Genomic DNA, 19691 nt, shown 5'->3' on the forward strand with positions numbered 1-19691 from the left:
GCAAGGTGCGTCCGCAGCCCCGCGATGCGACCCCCCCGCCGCACCCTGCACGGCTGATATTTAAACCTGGGGTCCGTGCGCCCCCTAAGCGCCAGCGCCGCGCAGCGCATCCCCCGCCCGCCAGCCCGAAAAATAAATAAATAAAGCGTGTGGCTTTTGAACTGCCCACAGACTGTCACAGGGAAGGGGGGAGGGAGGGAAAGAGGGAGGGGGAGAGAGTGAGAAATGCAGAGGCAGCAGCCGCGGTAGCGGCGGCAGTGCTCCAGCAGGCACTAGGCACTCCAGTCCCGGCGAGCGAGCGGGCGAGAGCCACAGCGCTCCGAGCGAGGCGAGGGGGCTCTGGGCTTCCTGGGACTCTCTTTGTGACACCGCAGCACACAAACACACCGACAGGGACAGAGGAAAAACACACAAAGGTAAGACGCGGTGTGTCTCACTTATGTCATTTAAACAGCAGCCCGCGAGAGTTCTGCCATTTTTATCATTTCCCCCCCTTCCGTTGTGTCTCGATTGTGGGGAGAGGAGATGTGCGTGTGAATCAGTAAAAGCAGAGAGAGCGGAGCAGCCCCGGGAGGCGCCTGCCCGGGCACATTTTAGGAATATCGCTGCGAGGAGCTCGATTCCTCGAGAGGAGACCACCTGGGAGCGGGATCGAGGCACACAACGGACCGAAGGCGATTCCGTGAGGTTTAAATGCTCGGGAAGGCTCTCCTGGGGAAGGGTGGGGGTAGCGGTGGGTGTGGTGGGACTAACAGTGGTTTATGCTCAATTTCTTTTCGGTGCTTTTAGCCTGTTTCCAAAGGGAGTCTGCTTATATAGTAATATTAATTTAAAATAAAAAGAAAAAGAAAAAAAAAAAAGAAAGGAAAAAAAAAAGGAAGATGCCCCAAGCTCTCCATGAAAGGAAGCGCTGAGAGAAGAGCACGCACGGCGCCAGAAAGATGGCAGGGCGGCTGGGCGGGGGGCGGCGGTGCTGCAGGGGGATCGCGGGGGGCCGGGCGGCTGGTGGTGGGCTCCGCGGGGTGCGGGGTGCGTCGAGGCGGGCGAGAAGCAGGGAAGCGGCGCTTGCCCATTGTGGCCGGCGACAACGCGATTGTCCCCGGCGGGGAGGCGCGGAAGCGGCGCTGCCTCCGCGGTCACGCGTGCGCGTGGACGCGCCGGTGGGTTTGCAGCGCCGCTCCCGGCGGGGCAGGACACGCCGGGGCTCGGCTGCCCGAGCAGGGGCTACAGACCCGCCGTCAAACACGACAGGGACACCGCCGCTGCCGCCCGCCGCGCTACGCCCCGATGCGCCTATTCTATGAATATTCACCGACTGCCGCCCCCCGCTTCCCACAGGTCCCCATCAGCCCTCTGGCTTTCTGTTTTCCGTCCACCAAAGAAAGCTACAAATCCCCTCGACCTTTTTCTTTCCCCTCCCGACCCGCCGTGTCGCCTCTCCCACACGCACACGCGTGTCTTTTAAACGCGGCTCCCGCAGGGCGCTTTCCCCGCGCCTCAGCTGGGCGTGGCGGCTCACGCGGGGGAAAGGGAGGCGGACACGCGCACACCCCCGGGACATCCCCACCCTCCTGCCACGCCGGGTGGGCGCCGCGCGGGGGGATGCGGGACGGTGGGGGGATGCGGAGAGGAGGGGGATGCAGAGCGGAGGGGGGATGCGGGAAGCCCCCGCCGCCCTGTCCGCGCCTTTGTCTGTGCCCGGCGCATGCGCGGAGGCGGCGGCGCCGTGGGGAGAGCGGCGGAACAAAGGCTCCGCGCTGCGCCGCGACCCCCGTGCGCTTCCCCCCGCCCGCCCTCTGCCAGCCCCAGCGTGGGTTCATCGGGGTGATGATGAACCCTGGAAGGGTGCCCAGCGGTACCCCAGCACCCTTCCTTCCCCGTGCTGCGCCTGGCTTGGCTTTGGCGTCTGTTACTGTGCGCGATGACGAAGAGGACCCGTGCGCCCCCGCCCGTGTCCCCCCCTCATCTATCTCACCGACACAAAATTTGGCATTTAGGAAGGGGAAAAGGCCGGCCGTGCTGGCCTCCCCCTAAACCGCCCGCAGCGGGTTTCAGTCGGCGGCAGGCGAGCGCCCGCGGGTGCCCCCAGAGCTCCCCCGCCCCGGGCTCCAGCACCTGCCCCGCTCCTCTCGGCGGCCGTGGGGGGCAGGAGGTGGGGGGCAGGGGGTCCCTCTGCAGCAGCGTGGGGTCCTTTCTGGGTCCCTTTGAGCTAGGAGGGCGAAGCGGGTGCCGCGTACGTGCCGCAGGAGGCAGCGCCGCAGGGACGTGCTCCCTGCCGGGTTCCGTCCAGGAGACACACGCGTGCTCTGCGTGCCCAGGCGGGCGGTCTCCTGGAGCATCTCCCTCTGCCGAGGGGAAGCAATCTATCAAGAGAAAGATTGTGTGCGTGCGTGTTAGTGCGACATCTTGAGATCTCTTTTGTTCGAATTGTTGCGTCTCGATGCTGGCATTGGTGCCTGTTCCTTCTTCACCACTCGTCTTTCTCAGCTCTTGTCCAAAATTCGGATATATATCTCTCTTTAGAGGTACCATGCTTAAGCCTGTTTGAAATGGATAATTTTGTAACCTAATGACAGTTTCTCAACAGAAGACAGCTGGTTTGTTAGTCAGGCTGGAGTTAAAGCTGACAAAAGAATATTGCCGCTGGGCTGCTAAACAGGCGATGGCAGTGGATTTTATTGCTTTCCCTCGAGGGTGATGAACAAGCACTAGAAAACATACACCCCAAGGCCCCTTGCATAGCAATTACTTGATATTTCCAGTGTTTCCAATTAAAATCTCTTCTGAAGAAGCTATCAGAGCCCTAAAATATGCCTAAATGCCCCTTCTCTGCTTTCCAGATGCTTGCCAGGCACCACCTAAACTGGTGGCCAGGCTTCAAACACTGAAGGGTTTTTTCCCCTGCGTAGATTTCTCCATTAAGCCAGGGAGAGTCTGGAGTGGGAGTGCCATACTGAAGGAAGATGCAGCATCTGCTGCTACTGCTCTCTCCAGGGGAAGATACCTTGTCCCACACAATCCTTTTGTATTCAGGGTGTTTCTGAGAATTCTAGGCAACCTTTAGGGGTGAGAAAAAAAGAAGAAGCAAGGACATGGCCAAAGGTTTTTGCGTTTGCTGTCTACTCATTGTCTCACAGAACTTCCTTTGAGGGAGCTTTGTTTTGTGATCTCCCTTGCTAGTGGATTCTATGCAGTGGGTATTTTCTTTTTGTCTGGCTGTTTCAGTTTAGCCGGGGAACACCAACTGTGATCTGTGGACAGAATAAACACAAAATGTTGGGAAATTTATGGTGGCTCTGCCTATTCTTGGATGGTTCATGTATGAAATAGCTGGTTGTGTAATACAGGGAAATTGTATGTAGCTGCCAAAATGCAATCATGAAGCAGTACTTTTCTGTTGATTTGAACCTCTGAGTATATAATATCCAGTTAAAATCAACATTAAAGAGGTAAAAATGGTAAAATCACTGTTCAAGTTATTGCCCGAAGCAATGATCTGGTGAATTTTTTTCTCTTTCCCCCACCCTCTTCCATACGTCTTTGCATTTGAAATGCAACACTCTCTGAAGCAATGTGGTGACACAAAGTTGATTTATTTCAGAGAGTGGAACACTTTGGGCGCATATCCTTACCCTAAGACTACAGGGTATGCAACCTCCATAATTTTCGAGCCATGTCTAGAGCTGTCTCCAGTCCTTAAGTGTTCTGATCTTTCAAAATCAAGTCTGTGGAATAAATTGCATTTTCCAAGTGAAGCTTCTTCTGTTTGTGCTGTTTTCCACTGGTAGCTTTGTCCCATGCAGTGAACCATGAAGTCCTTCAGCAGAACCTCCTGCATACACAGCAGCTTCCTCCTGAACAATGATAAATTCTTCCCTTGTTCCAGCACTCACCCATGGCCCAATGGCACACACTGAGCAGGGTAGGAAAAAAAAGTTGGTTGCAGGGTAGAAGCAGGCCTTCCCATTAAATCTTGGGAGAGTTCTGTGTAGTTACATTTTCAGACACTCAGCTGCCATTGAGCTAGTAATTATTTGGAAATCTGCCATGGAAAGCTGATGTTGCACTAATTTTGAAAACAAGAATTTTGGAGGTTTTTTTTTTTTTTCCCATCTGTATGAAGAGTATTCTGCAAGGGTTTTTTGTATGTATTTGTGCACAAATCCCTGGTCTTAATTTAGTGTGTAGGTGTAAGCATAGTGTCCATGGGTGCGATGTGAATTTAATGGGTATAATCTAGTTCTTCAAGTAAGAAAACTGGATGATCTTCAGTTATGTAATGAAGAGTATAATAATCAACCAATATTCAAGGCTTTACCTTCATCCATATAAGGGTAGTAAAGGCAGGCCATTTTGAGGTACGCTACAGAAGTATGGAGGCTGATTTATAACTAAAGAAAGATCCCTAGGAATGACTTGGATTGTTTCTTCTGTGTCAATCAGGAATGAAAAGAATGAGGTAACTACCAGAAATCAAAGAAATTCTGAAAGCATTATAGACTTGATAACAGAAACCATATGCAGCATAATGGGGGTTTCATGCATAAGTAGGAAATGCTTTCAAGATTAAAAAAATATGCAGGGGGAAGAAGGGGAGGAATCTCCTGCAGAATGGAAAGGAGTTTGAAGTCTTCCTTACCATATCTTGTATCTCACAGTTCTCTTCCCTGAAAGTGATGCCACCTAAGCTTCTTACTTCAAGATGGAGAAATGTGATTTTTATATTTAAAAATGTATCTCTTGGTTATTTGGTATGAAAATTCATAAGTTTAAAATAGAAATAGATTGATGGCCATGTGATTCCTCAAACATGAAAGATTCCTGACTTGCCAGAATCAGAAAATAAATCCTTTGACTTTCTTCTGCTCACCAGTAAATGTGAAGATATACTGATTTGTAACACATGTGGAATGGTCAGGTTTTTGCCTGGGAGCAAGATGTGTAGTAATTCCATCTTAAGTACGGTTAATGGAATTTAACTCTGAGGAAACAGCTTTATTAATAAAAACCTTGTGTCTTAGGATATAAATCATAGACTGATCTCTTTTGATGTGTTTGGTATTGTCTTCTGCAGAATAGGAACGAAGCAGTCTGTGTAGTTGCCTGACTTGTTGGGTATACGCTGCCAAGTACCCCACCAGTGTGATAGCATTGGGAAAGCCACATGCTTTTTAGTCTCATGTTACATAGTTTAGATTGTAGCCTGGTAAGTGGTGCCACATATGATTATGATCTGCTGATCCAGGGATTGTTTTTTCAACCTTTAGGAATTTGAACGCCTTTTCAAAATATTTTATTTTGTGTACACTGCCTTAGCAGTTGTTCAGAGCAGCGTGACCTGGTACTTCATGTAAACCATAGGACTGATGGCAGGATCTTCATTTTGATTAGAGACTTACTGTCCTTACAAAGGATACAACCCTGAATGTATACTAAGACTGGGCCTTAGCTACCAATCTTGATGAATGATATCACGATGGTGATTGTAATACCACTGATGCCTTGGCATGAAGAGGATATGAATGCATTGCTGAAGCATAACCTTTTCCTTCAGGCATAAGCCTAGTATCAGTAATGACAAAGTTTCCCAAGGGTTAATTTTAAAGACAGAAATCTATGCCATCATGACTTTGCGTGACAAATGGAAGCTAGTTCTGTATGACAAATGGAAGCTAGCAGTGAAATCGGGGCTGCTGGCTATTTCCTGTTTCAATAGTCTTTAAATACTCAATGGATGCAGAGTGTAACCCCTGCAGAAGGACAGAGCCTGGTTACAGTTTTTGAACTTACTTGCTGCTATTACTGTTTTTCTTGTGTGGTTGGTTAGTGATGGAGGGGCTCATATGCAAAATTTCATCTTGATGTGATTAACTATTTTAGGATGAAGTAGAAGGTCACATAGCGGGATCCTGTAGATGTGCATCTGCTAGAAAAATTTAAGATAATTGTTCAACTATGGAGAAGAAATGAAGCAAAGTTAGACAAAACAAAGGATGATCAAAATGATAGAACTGTGACACTGATGCAAGTGTCTCTCATGTTCCTACCTTAGAAAAACACTTGCCAAATGTGCACAAATCGGGATGTAGAAAACAATAAAAACCCGATTACTAGCATAGTCAACGTGGAAGAGTTGCACCATGAGAAATTCTTTGGTATGTGCTTGTCTGAGATAGACTGGAGCCAGAGAATTGCTACATCAGCTTCCTATAATCATCCTTCCTCAAGGCAGTGAAGCGGTGTCATTAGCAGAGAATGAAAACAAAAACAAAAACAGGGTAGAGGTGGTATAAAATTATGAGTCTGGAAAAGAACAGGGTGAAACTTGTCACCCCTGGATGAGGTGTTCAGACTATTTCTACATTTCCCTTTCATACACAAAGTTTCCAGTAACGCAGAGTTGCTGTATTTTGGCCAGTGCTGGTAAGTGAATGATTGACTTTTGCTGCTAATTTTGCAGATCTGGTGGGAGGAGGCAAATTCAGGGAGATCTGAGCTGGTGAAAACAGTCCTTATGGGTTTCTTGCTCTCCCCATAAAAACTGAAGCAAATGGGGAGGATGTGCTAGCTGCTGTATCCAGCCTTTCCTAACTAGATATGCTGAGAGAGTGGGGCTCATTTTCCTCCCACAGTTTCACTTAACCCTGCGTATAAACCCTGCTCCAGTGAATGTATAGTCCGCACTGGGAATAGCTGGTGTCACTGAATAGAAGCTGAAAGATGTGTGTTGGCCGTTGCTTTGCTTTTCAGATCTACAGGCCTTGCAAAAAGCAAGGGAGATGGAATTTCTCCAGAGGATAAAATTAAAAATCAGTCCAGATTTTCCATGCTCTTCCATTCCACACTTTGCTTGAGATGTAGGAGAGTAGTGTTGGTTGGTAGCTTTATTTCACTTGGAGCTTTCACTAGGAGCATGTGAGGCTTCTGTAGGGTACCTGACTGCTCAGGAAAGCCCCTGAGCCTGTAATTCAGATGCTTAAATTAGCAGAACAAAGCAAACGTGGAAATGTGGAAACCCTTTCCTTGTTTGCAGTCCACACATGCTCTATGTAACTCCAGCAATCATAGCTAAGAACTTTCTGATAGCTTTAGAATGCTGCATGCAGGATGTGAGAGTTCAAGGAGAGTGACAAGTTGTCCTTGAAGATATCTTTTTTTCTGAAGGATCTGGTATTATTTACAGGAGAAAATGTTAGTTAGAGGAATTTATTCGTTCTCTGCTTCTGTATGCAGAGAATAAGGTACAAGTCCTTTTCTCATTTCCTACTCTTGGAGATACTCATCTTGAAAAAAACCATCCTCCAGTGAGGAGGTACCAGCAGAAACCTTTTAAGCTGCTTGTAGCCATCTGATGTTCGACCAGTATTCTGCATTTTAATGATTTATTCAGTGCTAGTTTCCCTAGTGATATCTAGAGGAACATTCAGCTTTCTGCATAGCTTTCCATCCAGTTGCCTTGAACGAATGACAGTACCCTAATGAATTAGCTTTTAGAGCCAAGCTAAGTAAGAGCTGCCATGTGCACTGAAATATGATAGTTCACCGGAGTGCACTCTTTTCCTGTTCATGTAATAATGAGTAGAAGCCTCAACAGAGCTCAAGAAAACTAATATTACAGTATTTTTTTATAAGCACTAGAATGATTATTAGGTCACTGAAAGTTCAGCTGTCATCCTCTTCTGTGGATGAGTCAGTGACTGATAGATTCATGAAGAAATTATTGGTGCTGCTAGCAATAGGAATGTGGCACTCCTTGTGGTGTCTCGTTTCCTGACTGAACAGCACACTGTATTGACAATCCACTAGGCCACGATGTATTGGAAGTAGTCCTCAGTGCTGAGGTACCTTCTTTTACCAAGGGTTCAAACTGGACTGCAAATCACCTACAGGTGTTTTTGCAAATGCCTCTTGGAACATCACTGTTACCAAGACATTATGGAGAAGAGCAAACATATCAGCTAACAGACGACGAATGCTTGAAACAGGATAAATATTGTGTCTTTAAATACTTGCCATGTGTGTTCTGAGTTGGAGTTGATATATGGAGTATGGTGTTGAGGGAAATGAGCTGGCGTTGCATGCTCTCTCACAGCCATTGACCCTGTGAGGAACATCCGAGTGCCTCACCATCTGAAACACAGAGGTGATAGAGAGCGAAGGAAATTCTGCACTGACAGATTCATGGTTCAGAAGAAAATGTCTGTCCAGGAGTTTTCTGTGGAACAATGACAGTAAATTTATAGGCTGAGAACAGAAATATTTATCTCAGCAGCTTTTATTTCCTTTCTACTTAAAAAACAAGTTCTTTGGCGCATTTTCTCCTGACTGAAGAAGCTGTTTTAAATGCTTCTTGTTAGAAACTGTATTCTAACCTGTTGGGATATGCTGTATTTTCTCTGTCCATTTTTGTAAACGTATCCCATTAAAAATGTTTTGTTGCCTTCAAACTAATTTTTGATCTAGCTTTGGCTCTGTGCCCTTCCTTGCCATGTTACTGTAGCTCACTTATCTGCATTTAAATTAAATTAAAGTAGCATGATGACTATATAGCCATTTCCCTTGCTTATCCTTTCTAGAAGTCCATATTTTCAGCCATGAACTAACTCAGCCTATTTCAAGGAAGACTTGGTAATCACAGAGTAACATGCAGTGTGTGCATTAGCAGACATGCAGAACACAGGAAGATCTATGTCATCAGCTTAATTGTGTGCTGGCATTCATATGTAATGAACAGGGGTACGAGTCCAGAACCACGTCTTGTAAAACTTTAATTTTAAACTCCATAACTCATGCTAACAGACCTCAGTGGTTTGCATGCATATGGCTCCCAAATCTAGATGTTCGCTGAAGTGAGATCATATCAACATGAGAACTTGGTCTTAAACGAAGTTTCATGCAAATCCTGTAACAATATGGAAAACTTGGAGCTCTGCCAGATGAAAGCATTCAACAGTTTTAAACTTCTTAGCAGCTGAAGAAATATTAATGTGATTTCCTCTGCTGACTGAAAGGGGAGAGAATTTTTCCTTTTTACACATTGTTTTAGTTTTAAACAAAAGTGACTCTTGACTAAATTAAAAAAAAAAATCCACCAACGAACCCAAACCTTCTGTGATAGCTCTAACTGTCAGTCTTATTTTCAAGAAGAGCTAGATTTGTTTGATTCCTGTAGAAAATTAAATTGCTGCAAGCTCATAATTAGACTGCATTAGTGAGTTGAAAAAACCTTCCAGAACACAGTTTTAGGGGAAACATTTGCTATTATGAAAGACAAAGCTTGTCTGTCAAGCTGTGGCTGTGCTGGGTTGCGTATTGCATAAAGGCCAGTAGTTGTCACAGTCATACTGGCCTGAGCTTCTTTTATAGAGAACCATTCTTTGGATCCACTTCTAATTGCTCTAGATTTTTTTTTGTGTCTAAATAAAGCATAACATCTATAAATGATGGAGATGACAACGTGACTGCTGTGGACATTGAGTATGGTGCCATCAAGTGAGTTCATGATGACAGATATATATGTCTTTTATTCTGAGGGGCAAGTTTGTAGCTACACTAAATAGTGAAGACACAAAATAGTTTTTGGTCTCTGTAGAGGGTCCCCAAGTAGGGGGCCAGGGTATTGAAAGATATTGATTTAGATCATCTGCTGTACATTTTTCTCCCAAAAAAACCCTCAAAGGAGATTATTTTCATTAGTATTACAGCTAGTCATCTCAGTTAACTGACTTCATACACAGCGAAAACTTAGTGTTGATAGAGCCAAAATAATAGATAAATATAAGGTTTATTCCCAGCCTGATGTCCGCCCACAAGCCTTTTCAAGTTTTGAATACTAATGCTTGTTTCAAGTACTCGTAAGTTTTGTGCATTGGAATGAAAAAACAGAGTTCTCCCTAGTCCTGAACTTCCTTTTCAACACCTTTAAAATTAGACCATGGGTCTACTTCCTGGTCCTCGGCATTTTAAGGTTTTTTTCCTGAGCTTCAAGTTCCTGGCTTGAATCTCTTGCCTGTCTCACCCTGCTGTCTTTGGAAACCTCATCTCTGATCAGCCTTAGGGATTCCACTTGGGTAGGAGCTCCTCTGGTCTTCTTAAAGCAAACAAATAAAATCAGACTGTCCAAGGGAGCCTTCAGGGCTGTCTTGCCAAAACAGTGGCTTTGGAGACACTGCGTCCGTGGTTGGAAGTCATTGGCTGCTGCACTAGTGATGTTCATTGACTCCCTGCTCTGGAAACAAGACCAAAGAGATGACTTAATTGTTACTGATACCCTGTTTTATCTTAATTAATCTAACCGTATGATCTTGCTCCCCTGATCTAATCAACTAGGGAGATAGTTAAATAAAACTGCATGTATCTAGGCGCATTTAGCTATTTGTGGTTAAATCTGCTCACGGTTCCTAAGAGACTGTATTTCAAAGTTACAGAGTCGCAGCCAGGAATACCTTCATATGAAATAAAAAATACAGAGAGTTCATCTTAACTAGCAGTGGAATATTTTTGAATCTTAGCAATACACCTCACAGCTTGCAATCACCTTAAAGCCTTTTATGGAAACAAGAAGTCATCTTTCTGTGTTCTGTCACTAAGGACTAACAGGTAACTTGCTAGTTGTATCTGAGTTGTACACAAGAAATGGGATTTCCACTGTTCATGTGGATAACTTTGGATTGCGTGAGGAAAAGAGTGGTTCTTTGCTCCATAACAGATGAAAGATGATCAGTAAGCTGAGTTAAAACTATTTAAATAATTTTTAATGAATAAATCATAGTAAAAACTCCTTGACAGTGGAATAATTTCTTATAAAGACAGTATGTGGTAGTTGTAGGGAATACGTGGTCAGAATTACCATAAAGATGTTGTTGACAAGAAAGGGAAAACAAGGATAACAGAGGTCCATTCCTTGGTTGTGTTAAGTGTTTAGAACCAGAATAGAATAAATTGCCTTTTAACGCTCCTAAAATGGACATTGAGGAATTTCCTTTTTTATATTGTGCTGTGGACATTTAAAGATATTACTTGCATAGGTCATATGGCACGTAAAAGAGAGCTACTGTTCAAGTGGATGCACATGTAAACAATGAGACTGATCAAACAGGACCTATGAAAGGGAGAAAGAAATGAACGCTGGTGTTGTGCAGTGTAAAGAAGAAAATGATTATTTTAAGACTAGGTAAGAAGTAACCATTGGGAGATTACTTATGTGTGACTCATTCTGCGTTGGGGCAAGGAGAGGAAATATTTTGTCTTCTCTTGAGGTATCTTTCAGTCTTGTGGTTTGTGTGATCAGAGACACGGGGAACCTTTGGAGTGAGCCAGTTCTTGAGTGCAGAAAAATAAGTTCAGATGAAACAAAATCCTTCCCAGGTATACTGATTTGTTGGCAGTGTGCCTGTGCTCTGTTAATATTGGGATCCAAGGATGAACTCTCTGATAAGATGCTTTATGGGCATGGTATATACTAGAGATAAACACACAAATAAGGCTTTTCTAGAGCCGGCAAGAGGCTATTTAGTTTATTGGAGCTGAACAGCATAGTTTGCTAAATGGAGATTTCTCATAGTACTTTTGCCAGAATTCTTTAAATGGGCTTTAAGTTTGAGGCTATTCTTCAAGTTGGAGCTGATGTGCAAGAAGGGGAGTAAAACTTACAAAAATGATTGAGGCTTTTCAGTTCCTAAGTTTTATTTCAAGACAGTGATAAGTAATCATGTGTGTATGTTTGAAAATTTTACTCTTCAAGCCCAGAATGAAATTTTGTGACTGCATCTGAATCAGTTGTGTACTTCTGATTGATTCGGCACTAGGATGTCTTTTGCTGCTTAATCTGTAGGCTGCAGAAATGTTTTCTGGGTGGTTCCACAGATGAGTGGAGAGGGCTGTTCACATGTTTTCAACACATGGTGACTGAAACTTAATGGTATAATAACAATAGCTTGGAAATTTATATAATTTCTAAAGAAATCCTTGGTGTATTCATAAATGCTTTTGAATAAACATAATATTTAGCTGAACGAATGTCTTTGTGCAGTTTATCTTTTGTGTGCAGGTGGGCAGCTTCCGTTGAATTTCCTGGTTCAATATCAGGGGCTATCCCTCCTACTTTGGACTCTGTGTTTGAAATCAATCAATCAATCAGTCAGTCAATCAATCAATCAATTTTTCCTACCTGAGGCAACCTAGGAGGTGTTTAGCTTCCATATGTGCTTACTGGTAATAGTCTGCTCTCAAGAAGCACTTGCAGATTTTGTCTCTGTTTTTCTGTTTAATGTACCAGATTCTTGGCTAGCTGCCCATGTCTTGGTACTATTAGAAATAAGGGAATGCTCACCTTCATTTAGCTGCTAATTGTTAGATTATTTAGCAACGTATGAATGTCAAGCCATGCACAGCAGCGTGTTGGCACTTTTTAAAGTGAACCTTTCCAAGAGGGAGGCATGTTTAGGAGCAGAACTAGAGTGGTGGGCTTGATTCTGGTTTTATTCATGTTGATCAGTGAGTATCTGATTTGAATCTAATTGAGTTGCACTAATAAAGTCAGAGCTGTGAGCCACTAGAATTTCACTGTAATTTGGATGGTTGAGTGGGCAGCATTGATTGGGATTGATGTTCGGATATCCATCTATATAGATTATAGATATAGATATAGATATAGATATAGATATAGATATAGATATAGATATAGATATAGATACAGATATAGATATAAATACTTGCTTGTGTTTGCAATCATAATACAAAAGCATTTACCAGAACATTAAATCCCAATGTTCTGTCATCCATCTGCTTTTCTGCCTTTCTCCTTGCTTCCTGTGAGAAACCAGTGGTAGGTTAATTTGAATAGTATCGATGTTGAAGGTGAGTTTTCTGCTGCCTGGAGAGGAGGAAGCATTATCTTTTTAATCTGTGCAAGGTAAGTGTGTGCAGGAGTTCAGTTTTCATATTGAGAAGATAGGTCTGAAAAAAACATGCCTTAGGTTAGAATTATTTTGGTTGGAAACAAAATCCCTGGCATTAGGTCTTATTAATATTAATAAGCTCTTATAAACCGACACAAAGTACTACAAAATGGAATGTTTGTTTTTTTTCCAGTTCATGGGTCTGTACATGAGAAAGAGCACACCTAGTAATTATGGCAGTAAGGAAAAGGAGTGTTCCCTGGATAAACCAGGTTCTGCAAGTGTGTACTACTATGCAGTAGCATGTACTATGGTAGGTAGGGAGCATGTAGTAGTGTATTCACAGGCAGTGCCCTCTTCTCTGCAGGACATCTCTGCGTGGGAGCTATTGAATGAGGGCTGTGGGTTAGAGTGGTTGTGGGGATTTCACTGCTTCTCCTGGGTTTGAGTCAGCATCCTGCATCAGAGCTGCCTTCAGCTGTGTTTTGGTGGTTAATCTGGTTTTGTTAAAACTGGTCACTAGTAATCCAATCAAGCCTGTTTCATCAGCTGCCTTATGGAGCTCTGCAGAGCATGGAACAGGTAAGCAAGATGAAGGACTGAAAATGACATGTTAGAACTTCATTTACAGATTGATGAATCCTAGAAAACAGTTTTTGTCTTTAAGTGTTATGTGCATGCCAATGCCTAAACTCAGAGCTGGTCTGATTTGTCATAGAGAAATATCTCCCAGGTATCAGTCAGATACGGTTGACACAATGAGTCACTTTTACAGAAACCTTTTCTACCGAACGACAGACCAAGAAAAATAAGCATGAATTTTAAAATCAGCACTCAAGTTTGTATTTCAGGACAAGAGTATGTTTTTGAGACTACTATTTGCAGCATCCTCTGCTATGAGGGCAAGCTGAGAAGGTTAGAGTTGTTCATGCTGGAGAAGAGGAGGCTACAGGGAGACCTTAGAGCACCCTTTCTATACCTGAAGTGGCCTATAAGAAAGCAGGAGAGGAGCTTTTTAGAAGGATATGTAGGGATAGGACAAAGGGGAATGGCTTTAAACTAAAAGGGTAGATTTAGATTAGATATTAGGAAGAAATTCTTTGCTGTGAGGAAGGTGAGGCACTGGAACAGGCTGCCTAGAGGAGCTATGGATGCCCCAGCCCTTGGTTTGGCAGAAGGTGTCCTTGCCCATGGCAGGGAGTTTAGAACTAGATCATCTCATCTTTAATGTCTCTTTTGACTCAAACCATTCTGTGATAGTAAAAGCATTTCCATTTTCTACTGTAAGGTAACTAGCCACTTAATAAAGAGTACAATTCATAAGAGTTTCTAGGTTTAAGACCTAATATGGCACAAAGCCTATGGACTTACTAGTGTTAATTGAAGAAAGATGTATACAACATGGACAGTCAGGATGCAAACCCTTGCTCTTGCTGACTTCAGCTGGGGTGTTAGTCTTGTCTCCTATAAAACATTCAGCAGACTATTATCTTGTTTTGTTTGGGTCAGGCTCAGCCTCTGCTGATAGAGCTGTCTACTCTCTGCTATACCAAGTACCAGATGGCAAGAGAATGTCTCTGGTCTGAGCCCTCACTGAGGTGTTGAAAGCTCAGGTTCAAGTCTAAAATCTGCAGGGGAGAATTGAAACATGCTCTTTTACAGAAAAAGTGACCCTCTTTAAGCAAAGGGTAGCTAAATTTTTGCCTGTTGGACTGTGAAAGCTTATATAAAAATACCATAAATACCAATCTTTTGGAGGACTGTGACAGGTTTTTTACCATATCGTTCTAGTATAAAGAAAATGTCTTTGTTTGAATTAATAATTAAATATGTACTCCTTATGCTGTTTTGCAGTATTTTATTTGTAGGAGTTACTGGAAAGATGTTCAAGTCCCAAATTGTCAGTTAAATGCCTGGCATGAATCACAGAGCTGGTCCCATTACTTTACATTAAAGACAAAAAACATAGTATGAAAATTTAAAATCTACATTACAATGTCTGTTTTTTTTCCTTATTTGAAAACTAATCCCATCTATGGTGTTAGGTACTTCCACCCCAAGGGTGCAGGTATGACAGCTGACCTTAACCAGCAGCTCCATGGGGTGGGCTGGCTTCATGCTCTCCACTGTTTGTTTTGTTTTTCTTCTGGCTGGGCTCCTTTCCTCACAGCTCAGTGAGCTGAATCATCTCACACAAGGCTCAGCTAAGAGCCAGACCAGCTGCAAGGGAAGAGGAGCTGGCAGTGGCTGTCCCACTTGACAGCAAACTACTTCATTTGATAAGATACATTTGGCTTAGCTGTATCACGTAAATACACCTTCATTTCAAGATTGTAAAATTTTTAATGTTATTCATGTAAGCATGCTTTTCATCTAAACCCACATTTGTAAGACGATTCATCTAATGACTAGAACATGGAAACATCACATTATGAAATTTAAAAAATAATTGTGCTTTAAACCCAATTGTGAAGTCTTCCAATAAAATGCATTTGTTTTAAAATATTGCAAGTAAATTACTTCAGTCACAAAGGGCTAAATATGCCCAAAGACCACTGTATGTCATGCAAGGGAGTTCCAGTGTGGGAAATCAGAACTGAGTTAACTCAGACTGTGACCTTTAATGGCCATCTACTTCTCTTACATCCATTATTTTGTGTAAATGAAGACTGACTCAAATCTTAAGCTTTTTTTTTTCTTTTTTTTTTCTTTTTCTTTTCTTTTTTTCTTCTTTTTAAGTAGTTTCCTGTTAAAGCAGGCAATAACCCTTATGGTTTATCATGCAATCCTTTTGTTTACATCTGAGTGAAGATTGTTGTGTAAAACTCAGGTGTGACTAAACTGGTATGGTGAGTAGAGGAATGCCTCTAACCATTAGACATTTTGGTGTCTTGGTCAGGAGCCAGATCATTCAATGGATATTGCATTCCTGGCATTGCAGTAGAGTTGCAGAAGTCTCACTAAATTCTCATTTCATGTTGCCTTTTGATTTGAGTAATTAAAATAGTGGGTAGGTTGTTATTATAAAACGGTTATGTTGAACTGGAAACTTGGGTTCATACTTTCAAGTTTCTTAATGTTTGCTTAATGCTGGTTGGAGGGAGTTTGGGGGGATTTCCATGAGTTTGAATCAAGGGGCCTCTGTTTTAATTACAAATACATATTTATGATCTCTTCAAAGGAGTTGTGGGGTTTGTTTGGGTTTTTTGTTTAATATAAGAGTCACTTAGAGTTTGCTTCAAAAGGTAAAGGGTATTTTAGCTTGACAGTTTCATCTGTAATTCTTGATTCCCACTACAAAACAGGTCGTTCAGACTACAGGCTGTACTCCTTGATAGAATTAGTTCAGTAAAGCAGCAATCAAAACATGTTGCACAGAACAAATTGCTACACAAGTGCTGGTTTAAGAAATCCTTTTTATCATAAACAGGAACTTAGCACTTTTTCTGAAATGTCTTATCCTGTGGAAAGCTGCTCAGCATAATTTATGATTTCTCACTTAGTGTATTTATGAAACAGCTGTAAATCTGCACTTCAATTTGTACAGGGGTTTTGTATTTATGTCTCCTGTGTCAGCCATTTGGTTGCAGGAAAACGGTACCACTTGCTCAAGGGAGGGGAAGTTAGCACTGTTAGCCAAAAATGAGAGTTTGTCAGGACAGCAAGGTAAGTGTGCTATTCTTGTGTAAAGCTGTGTTTTATGAGGTGAGCCCAGCAATCATATTGTCTTCTCATGCAGTAACTCATTGAACATTTCCTGCCTACCGAAACTCCCAGAGAAGTCTTTTCTACCATGTCCTGAGGCAATGCAGTAAAAAGAAAGGCCTATTGATGGGATTTTTGAGAAACCAACTGCAAGTAAATGCATTTTCTGATTTTACCTGGAAGTGGCGAGTAGTTGGACCAGCCCCATCCATCAGATCTACAGCTTTCTGCTTGTTTATATTGCAGCCATAAAAGTGGGAGTTGTCCATCATGCATTTGGTAGATTTAGAAGTGCAGGAGTTGGCTCTGTTCACAGCAGCGCCATAGCCACATTCATGAGGAAGCTCTGTGGGAGCTAATTTTATCCTTCTGAGAATTTTAACCGCCTCCTGTAGAATTTCACATGCATTTTGCCCTACTGCTTTCCCACTAGCATGGACACCAGTATGTTATACTGTGCTCTGTAGTTCTGCCTTCCAACTGCATGTTTCAGTACCAGTTTCAGTATTGCTTTGCCTGGAGTAAGTGTCCTTGTTCCTTTCTTTTCAACTGAATTAAATTGAACAAAAATAACCTAGAAAAGATCAGTGGTAATCATACCAGTTTTATCTTTTATTATAAAAATTTTTCCACACGCAGCTTTCAGAGATGCTTGTAAAATCTAGCAGACCCTCTTCAGTCTTAAAAAGCTGAGTAGTTACAAAATGACAACATGAGAGATGACAGTAATGATGGAGATCCTGCTGCCTTACATTTGCACACTTCTACATGTGAATGGTACTAAAGAGACTGAATCCATCCTACAGGCGTTAATGGGTCCAGTATCATTCCTTCAGCACAGGTAGTCAGGATAAATGCAGGTTAAAGCACACCAGTGTTCCCTCTGATAAAGGCATCAGGACACTGACCCCTGTTTTCTAGTGGTTTTGCTTCTGTAAAGCAAACTCACATTGTGTGAAAGAATGAAGCTTCTATAAACTGTGATGTAACTTAGATAACAAATGTATGGGTAGCATATCATCCTTGATATAAATACTAAAAGCAGTCAAGGAGAACAGACTGAAAAAAACCACCAGTTTTTGATTTGGAGTGAAGCTGTGTTCTCACAAAGCTTTCTGACCTGACCACACGTTGGCAATGCCACCTGGCTTCTTGGTGAGGAATCTTCTCAGCACTGGGGATGTGAGGAGCAGTGTCTGAGAGATTACCCAATGGTCCTGCTGGGCAAGCTGCACAACTGTGCTACTGCATCAAAACCTGCTTCCTTCTCCTTCTGCCTGTGAGGTTTTTTTGCACATCTACACTGCTGGTGCTGCTGGGTGGCTCTGTGATGCACCAGTGGTTTTGAGTTAGCCCAAGGTACATGCTAGAGCTGCATAGCAGCACAGGGCTCAGCAATCTGAAGAAAGCTTGCAAGCAGCATTGCAGATGCACAAAACATTGGCCCAGGCTGTGCTTTGGGTAGCCACATGGCCACCAGCACCTGGTGTAGCTGGTGTTAGAGGCAGGCAGCATGCCTTGGCGCAGTAGGAGGTCTTGTGCAAGCCTGTGCCTGATGAGGCCTTGGAGCACTCCAGCACCTCACCTGCATTAGCATGTCTGATTGAAAAGCTGTTTGTTAAGAAGACTCTGATAGGTACAAAAGCTGCTGCCTCTGAGAGGAAGAAAGGTGACTTTTTGAGAAGAGCTTCTTGAGACAAGGAGGAAGCTCTATGAATTTTGATCTGAAACTCAAGTGCTAATAATACATAATCACTGCAAAAATCTAATCTGAATATTAACAGGTACCTCTGCTCTTTTGCGAGGACAAACATTTCTTTCTAAATCTCAACAAAGCAAGCTTTTAATGTGGGTCAAATGGAAATCCTGTTTATTAAAAAGCTGCTAAAGACAACTAGATTTTTAATTTCAATGGAAGAGGCTTCTCTGTGACCCTTAAAGGCATGCCAGTGGACTCTTCCAGCACATGCCTCAGTAAACAACAAATGAATCACTGAGGTGCTCTAACAAGGATTGATGTGTCCACCCAATTAGAGGGATATAAAGAGCTCTCCCTTGAAATTCTGGGTTCATTTGGGTTGCTCTGCTATTTCCGCGGTCTAGCGCTGAAGCATTGCTTCAGGGGTATTGTTGGCCTCAACAACTGGCTTGTGTGCGTTGTCCCAGCTAACAAGTACAGTTTTTGTACAGATACTTCTCCTACGAAGTACTCCAGCAGAGAAATAAAAAAAAAAACAACTCTGAATGTCAAAGACAAATCCCTCACTAATATCTGTTTAAGCTAAGAGCAAGATGTTCTCCAAATATAGCACTGCAACGAGTGTGATTGATAAGACTCATTAATCACCTGCTTTCAGGGGCTTGCAATTTCTTAATTTTGCATGGGTTTAATTTTCTTTCTGTCTAAAATACGTGCAGTTTTGGGAGGTGAGAAGGTGCAGTGCATGTTGTATGGTGTGAGTAATGCAACTGGTCAGATGAAGCAATGCATGGAAAATTCATTAAGTATATTCTGAGGCCGTTTCCTCTTTCTCTTGGGGCAATGTTTCTATTTTCCATTTCAACTGTACATGTAACTTGTACTGCTTCGGAAATAATTTCCTCGCATCATCTTAAAAGAAAATTAAAAATGAAAACTTTTTTCACTCTGCAGAGAATTACTATTTCAGAAAAATAGCCCAATTTTTTGTACAGAACAACACATAAAGTACTTCTGTACAAAGCCTAAGGAAGGATGTCATGCACACCAAGAATCAAGCAAGGATGAGAGTATGTTTTGTTTTTCAACCAGCTGCTACCTCAAGAATTGTGGAGCACTTTAAGACTGCACAGGGTATCTTGCAGGTCCTATTTAAGGATTCCATCTGACAAAATGTGGTGGCAATTTACAATTCCCTTACCATGCTTCTAGGAAGAGTGTATCATGTTACTTCATCTGAAGATAGCTGCATATTGACAGCTGAAATTTCATTTCCTAGACCACAAATGAAACCCTGACTTTTTTGTTGAATTGCCTAGGCTAAGCAATAAATCATTACAAACCATCTGGTTAAGATATTCAACTAACTGTTATAGGAGATGTTTTAA

The 19691-nt window shown here is 42.7% G+C and overlaps 1 protein-coding gene across 3 annotated transcripts in view; it reads left to right on the forward strand.

Moving 5' to 3' along the window:
* The first annotated feature begins 220 nt into the window (after positions 1 to 220).
* Positions 221 to 19691, forward strand: part of BASP1 (brain abundant membrane attached signal protein 1) — a 50753-nt gene continuing 31282 nt past the window's right edge. The window contains exon 1 of one of the 3 annotated variants that reach the window (XM_066186432.1): positions 221 to 416. The gene's annotated coding sequence lies outside the window, so the exon portion shown is untranslated. Of the gene's footprint in view, positions 417 to 457; positions 688 to 19691 lie in introns of those variants that run through there. The other 2 variants (XM_066186424.1, XM_066186442.1) reach the window with 2 other exon arrangements.

This window comes from Chamaea fasciata, unplaced genomic scaffold (assembly GCF_029207755.1).
Source record: "Chamaea fasciata isolate MVZ Bird 193981 ecotype frontalis unplaced genomic scaffold, bChaFas1.0.hap1 SCAF_1, whole genome shotgun sequence".
NCBI classification, from domain to species: Eukaryota; Metazoa; Chordata; class Aves; order Passeriformes; family Sylviidae; genus Chamaea; species Chamaea fasciata.